Genomic DNA, 14,486 nt, shown 5'->3' on the forward strand with positions numbered 1-14,486 from the left:
CATTTGAACATCAGGTGCTCACCTAACAGGAGTTCTTTCTATTTTTCTTTAGTTAGTAAGTGCTTCCATGTTAGGTGAGCAATTGTTGCAATATCCCCACTACAGAAAACCATCTCTCTATACTTTCAAAATCTTCACCAAGCAAGCTCAGAAAAGAGCGGGACAAATGTGGGAGGAGCTACTTAATGGTTTGGTGCCTTGAGGGCCTTTCAAGGGATAAAAAGGTGGGCACTTCTTCCACAGTGCCCATAGCAGGAACGGCCTCGGATGAGAACAGTGATGCAGGCCAACTGGCTGAACATTGCAGTTTTGAAATTCAGATGTCTTGAAACCTCATAGAAATACAGCTTCAAGCTTGTAAGTGCTTACCTATTGAGGTTGAAGTTCTGTTAACTAAACAACAGCTCTGGAAGTGTATGTTATAATATTTAGAGAATAATTGCATTTGAGCATCAGGTGCTCACCTAACAGGAGTTCTTTCTATTTTTCTTTAGTTAGTAAGTGCTTCCATGTTAGGTGAGCAATTGTTGCAATATCTCTACTACAGAAAACCATCTCTCTATACTTTCAAAATCTTCACCAAGCAAGCTCAGAAAAGAGCGGGACAAATGTGGGAGGAGCTACTTAATGGTTTGGTGCCTTGAGGGCCTTTCAAGGGATAAAAAGGTGGGCACTTCTTCCACAGTGCCCATAGCAGGAACGGCCTCGGATGAGAACAGTGATGCAGGCCAACTGGCTGAACATTGCAGTTTTGAAATTCAGATGTCTTGAAACCTCATAGAAATACAGCTTCAAGCTTGTAAGTGCTTACCTATTGAGGTTGAAGTTCTGTTAACTAAACAACAGCTCTGGAAGTGTATGTTATAATATTTAGAGAATAATTGCATTTGAGCATCAGGTGCTCACCTAACAGGAGTTCTTTCTATTTTTCTTTAGTTAGTAAGTGCTTCCATGTTAGGTGAGCAATTGTTGCAATATCTCCACTACAGAAAACCATCTCTCTATACTTTCAAAATCTTCACCAAGCAAGCTCAGAAAAGAGCGGGAAAAATGTGGGAGGAGCTACTTAATGGTTTGGTGCCTTCAGGGCCTTTCAAGGGATAAAAAGGTGGGCACTTCTTCCACAGTGCCCATAGCAGGAACGGCCTCGGATGAGAACAGTGATGCAGGCCAACTGGCTGAACATTGCAGTTTTGAATTTCAGATGTCTTGAAACCTCATAGAAATACAGCTTCAAGCTTGTAAGTGCTTACCTATTGAGGTTGAAGTTCTGTTAACTAAACAACAGCTCTGGAAGTGTATGTTATAATATTTAGAGAATAATTGCATTTGAGCATCGGGTGCTCACCTAACAGGAGTTCTTTCTATTTTTCTTTAGTTAGTAAGTGCTTCCATGTTAGGTGAGCAATTGTTGCAATATCTCCACTACAGAAAACCATCTCTCTATACTTTCAAAATCTTCACCAAGCAAGCTCAGAAAAGAGCGGGAAAAATGTGGGAGGAGCTACTTAATGGTTTGGTGCCTTGAGGGCCTTTCAAGGGATAAAAAGGTGGGCACTTCTTCCACAGTGCCCATAGCAGGAACGGCCTCGGATGAGAACAGTGATGCAGGCCAACTGGCTGAACATTGCAGTTTTGAATTTCAGATGTCTTGAAACCTCATAGAAATACAGCTTCAAGCTTGTAAGTGCTTACCTATTGAGGTTGAAGTTCTGTTAACTAAACAACAGCTCTGGAAGTGTATGTTATAATATTTAGAGAATAATTGCATTTGAGCATCAGGTGCTCACCTAACAGGAGTTCTTTCTATTTTTCTTTAGTTGGTAAGTGCTTCCATGTTAGGTGAGCAATTGTTGCAATATCTCCACTGCAGAAAACCATCCATCTATACTTTCAAAATCTTCACCAAGCAAGCTCAGAAAAGAGCGGGAAAAATGTGGGAGGAGCTACTTAATGGTTTGGTGCCTTCAGGGCCTTTCAAGGGATAAAAAGATGGGCACTTCTTCCACAGTGCCCATAGCAGGAACGGCCTCGGATGAGAACAGTGATGCAGGCCAACTGGCTGAACATTGCAGTTTTGAATTTCAGATGTCTTGAAACCTCATAGAAATACAGCTTCAAGCTTGTAAGTGCTTACCTATTGAGGTTGAAGTTCTGTTAACTAAACAACAGCTCTGGAAGTGTATGTTATAATATTTAGAGAATAATTGCATTTGAGCATCAGGTGCTCACCTAACAGGAGTTCTTTCTATTTTTCTTTAGTTAGTAAGTGCTTCCATGTTAGGTGAGCAATTGTTGCAATATCTCCACTACAGAAAACCATCTCTCTATACTTTCAAAATCTTCACCAAGCAAGCTCAGAAAGAGCGGGAAAAATGTGGGAGGAGCTACTTAATGGTTTGGTGCCTTCAGGGCCTTTCAAGGGATAAAAAGGCGAGCACTTCTTCCACAGTGCCCATAACAGGAACAGCCTCAGACAAGAACAGGGATGCAGACCCATTGGCTGAACATTGCAGTTTTGAATTTCAGATGTCTTGAAACCTCATAGAAATACAGCTTCATGGTTATAAGTGCTTACCTTTTGAGGTTGAAGTTCTGTGAACTAAACAGCAACTTTGGAAGTGTATGTTATAATATTTAGGATGGATTGCATTTGAACATCAGGTGCTGACCTAACAGGATTTCTTTCTATTTTTCTTTAGTTAGTAAGTGCTTCCATGTTAGGTGAGCAATTGTTGCAATATCCCCACTACAGAAAACCAAGTGCTTCTATGTTAGGTGAGCAATTGTTGCACTATCCCCACTACAGAAAACCATCTCTCTATACTTTCAAAATCTTCACCAAGCAAGCTCAGAAAGAGCGGGAAAAATGTGGGAGGAGCTACTTAATGGTTTGGTGCCTTCAGGGCCTTTCAAGGGATAAAAAGGCGAGCACTTCTTCCACAGTGCCCATACCAGGAACAGCCTCAGACAAGAACGGGGATGCAGACCCATTGGCTGAACATTGCAGTTTTGAATTTCAGATGTCTTGAAACCTCATAGAAATACAGCTTCATGGTTATAAGTGCTTACCTTTTGAGGTTGAAGTTGTGTGAACTAAACAGCAACTTTGGAAGTGTATGTTATAATATTTAGGATGGATTGCATTTGAACATCAGGTGCTCACCTAACAGGAGTTCTTTCTATTTTTCTTTAGTTAGTAAGTGCTTCCATGTTAGGTGAGCAATTGTTGCAATATCCCCACTACAGAAAACCATCTCTCTATACTTTCAAAATCTTCACCAAGCAAGCTCAGAAAAGAGCGGGACAAATGTGGGAGGAGCTACTTAATGGTTTGGTGCCTTGAGGGCCTTTCAAGGGATAAAAAGGTGGGCACTTCTTCCACAGTGCCCATAGCAGGAACGGCCTCGGATGAGAACAGTGATGCAGGCCAACTGGCTGAACATTGCAGTTTTGAAATTCAGATGTCTTGAAACCTCATAGAAATACAGCTTCAAGCTTGTAAGTGCTTACCTATTGAGGTTGAAGTTCTGTTAACTAAACAACAGCTCTGGAAGTGTATGTTATAATATTTAGAGAATAATTGCATTTGAGCATCAGGTGCTCACCTAACAGGAGTTCTTTCTATTTTTCTTTAGTTAGTAAGTGCTTCCATGTTAGGTGAGCAATTGTTGCAATATCTCTACTACAGAAAACCATCTCTCTATACTTTCAAAATCTTCACCAAGCAAGCTCAGAAAAGAGCGGGACAAATGTGGGAGGAGCTACTTAATGGTTTGGTGCCTTGAGGGCCTTTCAAGGGATAAAAAGGTGGGCACTTCTTCCACAGTGCCCATAGCAGGAACGGCCTCGGATGAGAACAGTGATGCAGGCCAACTGGCTGAACATTGCAGTTTTGAAATTCAGATGTCTTGAAACCTCATAGAAATACAGCTTCAAGCTTGTAAGTGCTTACCTATTGAGGTTGAAGTTCTGTTAACTAAACAACAGCTCTGGAAGTGTATGTTATAATATTTAGAGAATAATTGCATTTGAGCATCAGGTGCTCACCTAACAGGAGTTCTTTCTATTTTTCTTTAGTTAGTAAGTGCTTCCATGTTAGGTGAGCAATTGTTGCAATATCTCCACTACAGAAAACCATCTCTCTATACTTTCAAAATCTTCACCAAGCAAGCTCAGAAAAGAGCGGGAAAAATGTGGGAGGAGCTACTTAATGGTTTGGTGCCTTCAGGGCCTTTCAAGGGATAAAAAGGTGGGCACTTCTTCCACAGTGCCCATAGCAGGAACGGCCTCGGATGAGAACAGTGATGCAGGCCAACTGGCTGAACATTGCAGTTTTGAATTTCAGATGTCTTGAAACCTCATAGAAATACAGCTTCAAGCTTGTAAGTGCTTACCTATTGAGGTTGAAGTTCTGTTAACTAAACAACAGCTCTGGAAGTGTATGTTATAATATTTAGAGAATAATTGCATTTGAGCATCGGGTGCTCACCTAACAGGAGTTCTTTCTATTTTTCTTTAGTTAGTAAGTGCTTCCATGTTAGGTGAGCAATTGTTGCAATATCTCCACTACAGAAAACCATCTCTCTATACTTTCAAAATCTTCACCAAGCAAGCTCAGAAAAGAGCGGGAAAAATGTGGGAGGAGCTACTTAATGGTTTGGTGCCTTCAGGGCCTTTCAAGGGATAAAAAGGCGAGCACTTCTTCCACAGTGCCCATAACAGTAACAGCCTCAGACAAGAACAGGGATGCAGACCCATTGGCTGAACATTGCAGTTTTGAATTTCAGATGTCTTGAAACCTCATAGAAATACAGCTTCATGGTTATAAGTGCTTACCTTTTGAGGTTGAAGTTCTGTGAACTAAACAGCAACTTTGGAAGTGTATGTTATAATATTTAGGATGGATTGCATTTGAACATCAGGTGCTCACCTAACAGGAGTTCTTTCTATTTTTCTTTAGTTAGTAAGTGCTTCCATGTTAGGTGAGCAATTGTTGCAATATCCCCACTACAGAAAACCATCTCTCTATACTTTCAAAATCTTCACCAAGCAAGCTCAGAAAAGAGCGGGAAAAATGTGGGAGGAGCTACTTAATGGTTTGGTGCCTTGAGGGCCTTTCAAGGGATAAAAAGGTGGGCACTTCTTCCACAGTGCCCATAGCAGGAACGGCCTCGGATGAGAACAGTGATGCAGGCCAACTGGCTGAACATTGCAGTTTTGAATTTCAGATGTCTTGAAACCTCATAGAAATACAGCTTCAAGCTTGTAAGTGCTTACCTATTGAGGTTGAAGTTCTGTTAACTAAACAACAGCTCTGGAAGTGTATGTTATAATATTTAGAGAATAATTGCATTTGCGCATCAGGTGCTCACCTAACAGGAGTTCTTTCTATTTTTCTTTAGTTAGTAAGTGCTTCCATGTTAGGTGAGCAATTGTTGCAATATCTCTACTACAGAAAACCATCTCTCTATACTTTCAAAATCTTCACCAAGCAAGCCCAGAAAAGAGCGGGAAAAATGTGGGAGGAGCTACTTAATGGTTTGGTGCCTTCAGGGCCTTTCAAGGGATAAAAAGGCGAGCACTTCTTCCACAGTGCCCATAACAGTAACAGCCTCAGACAAGAACAGGGATGCAGACCCATTGGCTGAACATTGCAGTTTTGAATTTCAGATGTCTTGAAACCTCATAGAAATACAGCTTCATGGTTATAAGTGCTTACCTTTTGAGGTTGAAGTTCTGTTAACTAAACAACAGCTCTGGAAGTGTATGTTATAATATTTAGAGAATAATTGCATTTGAACATCAGGTGCTCACCTAACAGGAGTTCTTTCTATTTTTCTTTAGTTAGTAAGTGCTTCCATGTTGGGTGAGCAATTGTTGCAATATCCCCACTACAGAAAACCATCTCTCTATACTTTCAAAATCTTCACCAAGCAAACTCAGAAAAGAGCGGGAAAAATGTGGGAGGAGCTACTTAATGGTTTGGTGCCTTGAGGGCCTTTCAAGGGATAAAAAGGTGGGCACTTCTTCCACAGGGCCCATAGCAGGAACGGCCTCAGATGAGAACAGTGATGCAGGCCAACTGGCTGAACATTGCAGTTTTGAATTTCAGATGTCTTGAAACCTCATAGAAATACAGCTTCAAGCTTGTAAGTGCTTACCTATTGAGGTTGAAGTTCTGTTAACTAAACAACAGCTCTGGAAGTGTATGTTATAATATTTAGAGAATAATTGCATTTGAGCATCAGGTGCTCACCTAACAGGAGTTCTTTCTATTTTTCTTTAGTTAGTAAGTGCTTCCATGTTAGGTGAGCAATTGTTGCAATATCTCTACTACAGAAAACCATCTCTCTATACTTTCAAAATCTTCACCAAGCAAGCTCAGAAAAGAGCGGGACAAATGTGGGAGGAGCTACTTAATGGTTTGGTGCCTTGAGGGCCTTTCAAGGGATAAAAAGGTGGGCACTTCTTCCACAGTGCCCATAGCAGGAACGGCCTCGGATGAGAACAGTGATGCAGGCCAACTGGCTGAACATTGCAGTTTTGAAATTCAGATGTCTTGAAACCTCATAGAAATACAGCTTCAAGCTTGTAAGTGCTTACCTATTGAGGTTGAAGTTCTGTTAACTAAACAACAGCTCTGGAAGTGTATGTTATAATATTTAGAGAATAATTGCATTTGAGCATCAGGTGCTCACCTAACAGGAGTTCTTTCTATTTTTCTTTAGTTAGTAAGTGCTTCCATGTTAGGTGAGCAATTGTTGCAATATCTCCACTACAGAAAACCATCTCTCTATACTTTCAAAATCTTCACCAAGCAAGCTCAGAAAAGAGCGGGAAAAATGTGGGAGGAGCTACTTAATGGTTTGGTGCCTTCAGGGCCTTTCAAGGGATAAAAAGGTGGGCACTTCTTCCACAGTGCCCATAGCAGGAACGGCCTCGGATGAGAACAGTGATGCAGGCCAACTGGCTGAACATTGCAGTTTTGAATTTCAGATGTCTTGAAACCTCATAGAAATACAGCTTCAAGCTTGTAAGTGCTTACCTATTGAGGTTGAAGTTCTGTTAACTAAACAACAGCTCTGGAAGTGTATGTTATAATATTTAGAGAATAATTGCATTTGAGCATCGGGTGCTCACCTAACAGGAGTTCTTTCTATTTTTCTTTAGTTAGTAAGTGCTTCCATGTTAGGTGAGCAATTGTTGCAATATCTCCACTACAGAAAACCATCTCTCTATACTTTCAAAATCTTCACCAAGCAAGCTCAGAAAAGAGCGGGAAAAATGTGGGAGGAGCTACTTAATGGTTTGGTGCCTTCAGGGCCTTTCAAGGGATAAAAAGGCGAGCACTTCTTCCACAGTGCCCATAACAGTAACAGCCTCAGACAAGAACAGGGATGCAGACCCATTGGCTGAACATTGCAGTTTTGAATTTCAGATGTCTTGAAACCTCATAGAAATACAGCTTCATGGTTATAAGTGCTTACCTTTTGAGGTTGAAGTTCTGTGAACTAAACAGCAACTTTGGAAGTGTATGTTATAATATTTAGGATGGATTGCATTTGAACATCAGGTGCTCACCTAACAGGAGTTCTTTCTATTTTTCTTTAGTTAGTAAGTGCTTCCATGTTAGGTGAGCAATTGTTGCAATATCCCCACTACAGAAAACCATCTCTCTATACTTTCAAAATCTTCACCAAGCAAGCTCAGAAAAGAGCGGGAAAAATGTGGGAGGAGCTACTTAATGGTTTGGTGCCTTGAGGGCCTTTCAAGGGATAAAAAGGTGGGCACTTCTTCCACAGTGCCCATAGCAGGAACGGCCTCGGATGAGAACAGTGATGCAGGCCAACTGGCTGAACATTGCAGTTTTGAATTTCAGATGTCTTGAAACCTCATAGAAATACAGCTTCAAGCTTGTAAGTGCTTACCTATTGAGGTTGAAGTTCTGTTAACTAAACAACAGCTCTGGAAGTGTATGTTATAATATTTAGAGAATAATTGCATTTGCGCATCAGGTGCTCACCTAACAGGAGTTCTTTCTATTTTTCTTTAGTTAGTAAGTGCTTCCATGTTAGGTGAGCAATTGTTGCAATATCTCTACTACAGAAAACCATCTCTCTATACTTTCAAAATCTTCACCAAGCAAGCCCAGAAAAGAGCGGGAAAAATGTGGGAGGAGCTACTTAATGGTTTGGTGCCTTCAGGGCCTTTCAAGGGATAAAAAGGCGAGCACTTCTTCCACAGTGCCCATAACAGTAACAGCCTCAGACAAGAACAGGGATGCAGACCCATTGGCTGAACATTGCAGTTTTGAATTTCAGATGTCTTGAAACCTCATAGAAATACAGCTTCATGGTTATAAGTGCTTACCTTTTGAGGTTGAAGTTCTGTTAACTAAACAACAGCTCTGGAAGTGTATGTTATAATATTTAGAGAATAATTGCATTTGAACATCAGGTGCTCACCTAACAGGAGTTCTTTCTATTTTTCTTTAGTTAGTAAGTGCTTCCATGTTAGGTGAGCAATTGTTGCAATATCCCCACTACAGAAAACCATCTCTCTATACTTTCAAAATCTTCACCAAGCAAGCTCAGAAAAGAGCGGGAAAATGTGGGAGGAGCTACTTAATGGTTTGGTGCCTTGAGGGCCTTTCAAGGGATAAAAAGGTGGGCACTTCTTCCACAGTGCCCATAGCAGGAACGGCCTCGGATGAGAACAGTGATGCAGGCCAACTGGCTGAACATTGCAGTTTTGAATTTCAGATGTCTTGAAACCTCATAGAAATACAGCTTCAAGCTTGTAAGTGCTTACCTATTGAGGTTGAAGTTCTGTTAACTAAACAACAGCTCTGGAAGTGTATGTTATAATATTTAGGATGGATTGCATTTGAACATCAGGTGCTCACCTAACAGGAGTTCTTTCTATTTTTCTTTAGTTAGTAAGTGCTTCCATGTTAGGTGAGCAATTGTTGCAATATCCCCACTACAGAAAACCATCTCTCTATACTTTCAAAATCTTCACCAAGCAAGCTCAGAAAAGGGCGGGAAAAATGTGGGAGGAGCTACTTAATGGTTTGGTGCCTTGAGGGCCTTTCAAGGGATAAAAAGGTGGGCACTTCTTCCACAGTGCCCATAGCAGGAACGGCCTCGGATGAGAACAGTGATGCAGGCCAACTGGCTGAACATTGCAGTTTTGAATTTCAGATGTCTTGAAACCTCATAGAAATACAGCTTCAAGCTTGTAAGTGCTTACCTATTGAGGTTGAAGTTCTGTTAACTAAACAACAGCTCTGGAAGTGTATGTTATAATATTTAGAGAATAATTGCATTTGCGCATCAGGTGCTCACCTAACAGGAGATCTTTCTATTTTTCTTTAGTTAGTAAGTGCTTCCATGTTAGGTGAGCAATTGTTGCAATATCTCTACTACAGAAAACCATCTCTCTATACTTTCAAAATCTTCACCAAGCAAGCTCAGAAAAGAGCGGGAAAAATGTGGGAGGAGCTACTTAATGGTTTGGTGCCTTCAGGGCCTTTCAAGGGATAAAAAGGTGGGCACTTCTTCCACAGTGCCCATAGCAGGAACGGCCTCGGATGAGAACAGTGATGCAGGCCAACTGGCTGAACATTGCAGTTTTGAATTTCAGATGTCTTGAAACCTCATAGAAATACAGCTTCAAGCTTGTAAGTGCTTACCTATTGAGGTTGAAGTTCTGTTAACTAAACAACAGCTCTGGAAGTGTATGTTATAATATTTAGAGAATAATTGCATTTGAGCATCAGGTGCTCACCTAACAGGAGTTCTTTCTATTTTTCTTTAGTTAGTAAGTGCTTCCGTGTTAGGTGAGCAATTGTTGCAATATCTCCACTACAGAATACCATCTCTCTATACTTTCAAAATCTTCACCAAGCAAGCTCAGGAAAGAGCGGGAAAAATGTGGGAGGAGCTACTTAATGGTTTGGTGCCTTCAGGGCCTTTCAAGGGATAAAAAGGCGAGCACTTCTTCCACAGTGCCCATAACAGTAACAGCCTCAGACAAGAACAGGGATGCAGACCCATTGGCTGAACATTGCAGTTTTGAATTTCAGATGTCTTGAAACCTCATAGAAATACAGCTTCATGGTTATAAGTGCTTACCTTTTGAGGTTGAAGTTCTGTGAACTAAACAGCAACTTTGGAAGTGTATGTTATAATATTTAGGATGGATTGCATTTGAGCATCAGGTGTTCACCTAACAGGAGTTCTTTCTATTTTTCTTTAGTTAGTAAGTGCTTCCATGTTAGGTGAGCAATTGTTGCAATATCTCTACTACAGAAAACCATCTCTCTATACTTTCAAAATCTTCACCAAGCAAGCTCAGAAAAGAGCGGGAAAAATGTGGGAGGAGCTACTTAATGGTTTGGTGCCTTCAGGGCCTTTCAAGGGATAAAAAGGTGGGCACTTCTTCCACAGTGCCCATAGCAGGAACGGCCTCGGATGAGAACAGTGATGCAGGCCAACTGGCTGAACATTGCAGTTTTGAATTTCAGATGTCTTGAAACCTCATAGAAATACAGCTTCAAGCTTGTAAGTGCTTACCTATTGAGGTTGAAGTTCTGTTAACTAAACAACAGTTCTGGAAGTGTATGTTATAATATTTAGAGAATAATTGCATTTGAGCATCGGGTGCTCACCTAACAGGAGTTCTTTCTATTTTTCTTTAGTTAGTAAGTGCTTCCATGTTAGGTGAGCAATTGTTGCAATATCTCCACTACAGAAAACCATCTCTCTATACTTTCAAAATCTTCACCAAGCAAGCTCAGAAAAGAGCGGGAAAAATGTGGGAGGAGCTACTTAATGGTTTGGTGCCTTCAGGGCCTTTCAAGGGATAAAAAGGCGAGCACTTCTTCCACAGTGCCCATAACAGTAACAGCCTCAGACAAGAACAGGGATGCAGACCCATTGGCTGAACATTGCAGTTTTGAATTTCAGATGTCTTGAAACCTCATAGAAATACAGCTTCATGGTTATAAGTGCTTACCTTTTGAGGTTGAAGTTCTGTGAACTAAACAGCAACTTTGGAAGTGTATGTTATAATATTTAGGATGGATTGCATTTGAACATCAGGTGCTCACCTAACAGGAGTTCTTTCTATTTTTCTTTAGTTAGTAAGTGCTTCCATGTTAGGTGAGCAATTGTTGCAATATCCCCACTACAGAAAACCATCTCTCTATACTTTCAAAATCTTCACCAAGCAAGCTCAGAAAAGAGCGGGAAAAATGTGGGAGGAGCTACTTAATGGTTTGGTGCCTTGAGGGCCTTTCAAGGGATAAAAAGGTGGGCACTTCTTCCACAGTGCCCATAGCAGGAACGGCCTCGGATGAGAACAGTGATGCAGGCCAACTGGCTGAACATTGCAGTTTTGAATTTCAGATGTCTTGAAACCTCATAGAAATACAGCTTCAAGCTTGTAAGTGCTTACCTATTGAGGTTGAAGTTCTGTTAACTAAACAACAGCTCTGGAAGTGTATGTTATAATATTTAGAGAATAATTGCATTTGCGCATCAGGTGCTCACCTAACAGGAGTTCTTTCTATTTTTCTTTAGTTAGTAAGTGCTTCCATGTTAGGTGAGCAATTGTAGCAATATCTCTACTACAGAAAACCATCTCTCTATACTTTCAAAATCTTCACCAAGCAAGCTCAGAAAAGAGCGGGAAAAATGTGGGAGGAGCTACTTAATGGTTTGGTGCCTTCAGGGCCTTTCAAGGGATAAAAAGGCGAGCACTTCTTCCACAGTGCCCATAACAGTAACAGCCTCAGACAAGAACAGGGATGCAGACCCATTGGCTGAACATTGCAGTTTTGAATTTCAGATGTCTTGAAACCTCATAGAAATACAGCTTCATGGTTATAAGTGCTTACCTTTTGAGGTTGAAGTTCTGTTAACTAAACAACAGCTCTGGAAGTGTATGTTATAATATTTAGAGAATAATTGCATTTGAACATCAGGTGCTCACCTAACAGGAGTTCTTTCTATTTTTCTTTAGTTAGTAAGTGCTTCCATGTTGGGTGAGCAATTGTTGCAATATCCCCTCTACAGAAAACCATCTCTCTATACTTTCAAAATCTTCACCAAGCAAGCTCAGAAAAGAGCGGGAAAAATGTGGGAGGAGCTACTTAATGGTTTGGTGCCTTGAGGGCCTTTCAAGGGATAAAAAGGTGGGCACTTCTTCCACAGGGCCCATAGCAGGAACGGCCTCAGATGAGAACAGTGATGCAGGCCAACTGGCTGAACATTGCAGTTTTGAATTTCAGATGTCTTGAAACCTCATAGAAATACAGCTTCAAGCTTGTAAGTGCTTACCTATTGAGGTTGAAGTTCTGTTAACTAAACAACAGCTCTGGAAGTGTATGTTATAATATTTAGAGAATAATTGCATTTGAGCATCAGGTGCTCACCTAACAGGAGTTCTTTCTATTTTTCTTTAGTTAGTAAGTGCTTCCATGTTAGGTGAGCAATTGTTTCAATATCTCCACTGCAGAAAACCATCCCTCTATACTTTCAAAATCTTCACCAAGCAAGCTCAGAAAAGAGCGGGAAAAATGTGGGAGGAGCTACTTAATGGTTTGGTGCCTTCAGGGCCTTTCAAGGGATAAAAAGGCGAGCACTTATTCCACAGTGCCCATACCAGAAACAGCCTCTGACAAGAACAGGGATGCAGACCCTTTGGCTGAACATTGCAGTTTTGAATTTCAGATGCCTTGAAATCTCATAGAAATACAGCTTCAAGCTTGTAAGTGCTTACCTTTTGAGTTTGAAGTTCTGTGAAATAAACAACAACTCTGGAAGTACATGGTATAATATTTAGGGATGGATTGCATTTGAGCATCAGGTGTTCACCTAACAGGAGTTCTTTCTATTTGTCTTTAGTTAGTAAGTGCTTCCATGTTAGGTGAGCAATTGTTGCAATATCCCCACTACAGAAAACCATCTCTCTATACTTTCAAAATCTTCACCAAGCAAGCTCAGAAAAGAGCGGGAAAATGTGGGAGGAGCTACTTAATGGTTTGGTGCCTTGAGGGCCTTTCAAGGGATAAAAAGGTGGGCACTTCTTCCACAGTGCCCATAGCAGGAACGGCCTCGGATGAGAACAGTGATGCAGGCCAACTGGCTGAACATTGCAGTTTTGAATTTCAGATGTCTTGAAACCTCATAGAAATACAGCTTCAAGCTTGTAAGTGCTTACCTATTGAGGTTGAAGTTCTGTTAACTAAACAACAGCTCTGGAAGTGTATGTTATAATATTTAGAGAATAATTGCATTTGAGCATCGGGTGCTCACCTAACAGGAGTTCTTTCTATTTTTCTTTAGTTAGTAAGTGCTTCCATGTTAGGTGAGCAATTGTTGCAATATCTCCACTACAGAAAACCATCTCTCTATACTTTCAAAATCTTCACCAAGCAAGCTCAGAAAAGAGCGGGAAAAATGTGGGAGGAGCTACTTAATGGTTTGGTGCCTTCAGGGCCTTTCAAGGGATAAAAAGGCGAGCACTTCTTCCACAGTGCCCATAACAGTAACAGCCTCAGACAAGAACAGGGATGCAGACCCATTGGCTGAACATTGCAGTTTTGAATTTCAGATGTCTTGAAACCTCATAGAAATACAGCTTCAAGCTTGTAAGTGCTTACCTATTGAGGTTGAAGTTCTGTTAACTAAACAACAGCTCTGGAAGTGTATGTTATAATATTTAGAGAATAATTGCATTTGAGCATCAGGTGCTCACCTAACAGGAGTTCTTTCTATTTTTCTTTAGTTAGTAAGTGCTTCCATGTTAGGTGAGCAATTGTTGCAATATCTCCACTACAGAAAACCATCTCTCTATACTTTCAAAATCTTCACCAAGCAAGCTCAGAAAAGAGCGGGAAAAATGTGGGAGGAGCTACTTAATGGTTTGGTGCCTTCAGGGCCTTTCAAGGGATAAAAAGGTGGGCACTTCTTCCACAGTGCCCATAGCAGGAACGGCCTCGGATGAGAACAGTGATGCAGGCCAACTGGCTGAACATTGCAGTTTTGAATTTCAGATGTCTTGAAACCTCATAGAAATACAGCTTCAAGCTTGTAAGTGCTTACCTATTGAGGTTGAAGTTCTGTTAACTAAACAACAGCTCTGGAAGTGTATGTTATAATATTTAGAGAATAATTGCATTTGAGCATCAGGTGTTCACCTAACAGGAGTTCTTTCTATTTTTCTTTAGTTAGTAAGTGCTTCCATGTTAGGTGAGCAATTGTTGCAATATCTCCACTACAGAAAACCATCTCTCTATACTTTCAAAATCTTCACCAAGCAAGCTCAGAAAGAGCGGGAAAAATGTGGGAGGAGCTACTTAATGGTTTGGTGCCTTCAGGGCCTTTCAAGGGATAAAAAGGCGAGCACTTCTTCCACAGTGCCCATAACAGGAACAGCCTCAGACAAGAACAGGGATGCAGACCCATTGGCTGAAC

Source organism: Ambystoma mexicanum, chromosome 7q (assembly GCF_040938575.1).
Source record: "Ambystoma mexicanum isolate Mex_15411 chromosome 7q, UKY_AmexF1_1, whole genome shotgun sequence".
Classification (NCBI taxonomy): domain Eukaryota; kingdom Metazoa; phylum Chordata; class Amphibia; order Caudata; family Ambystomatidae; genus Ambystoma; species Ambystoma mexicanum.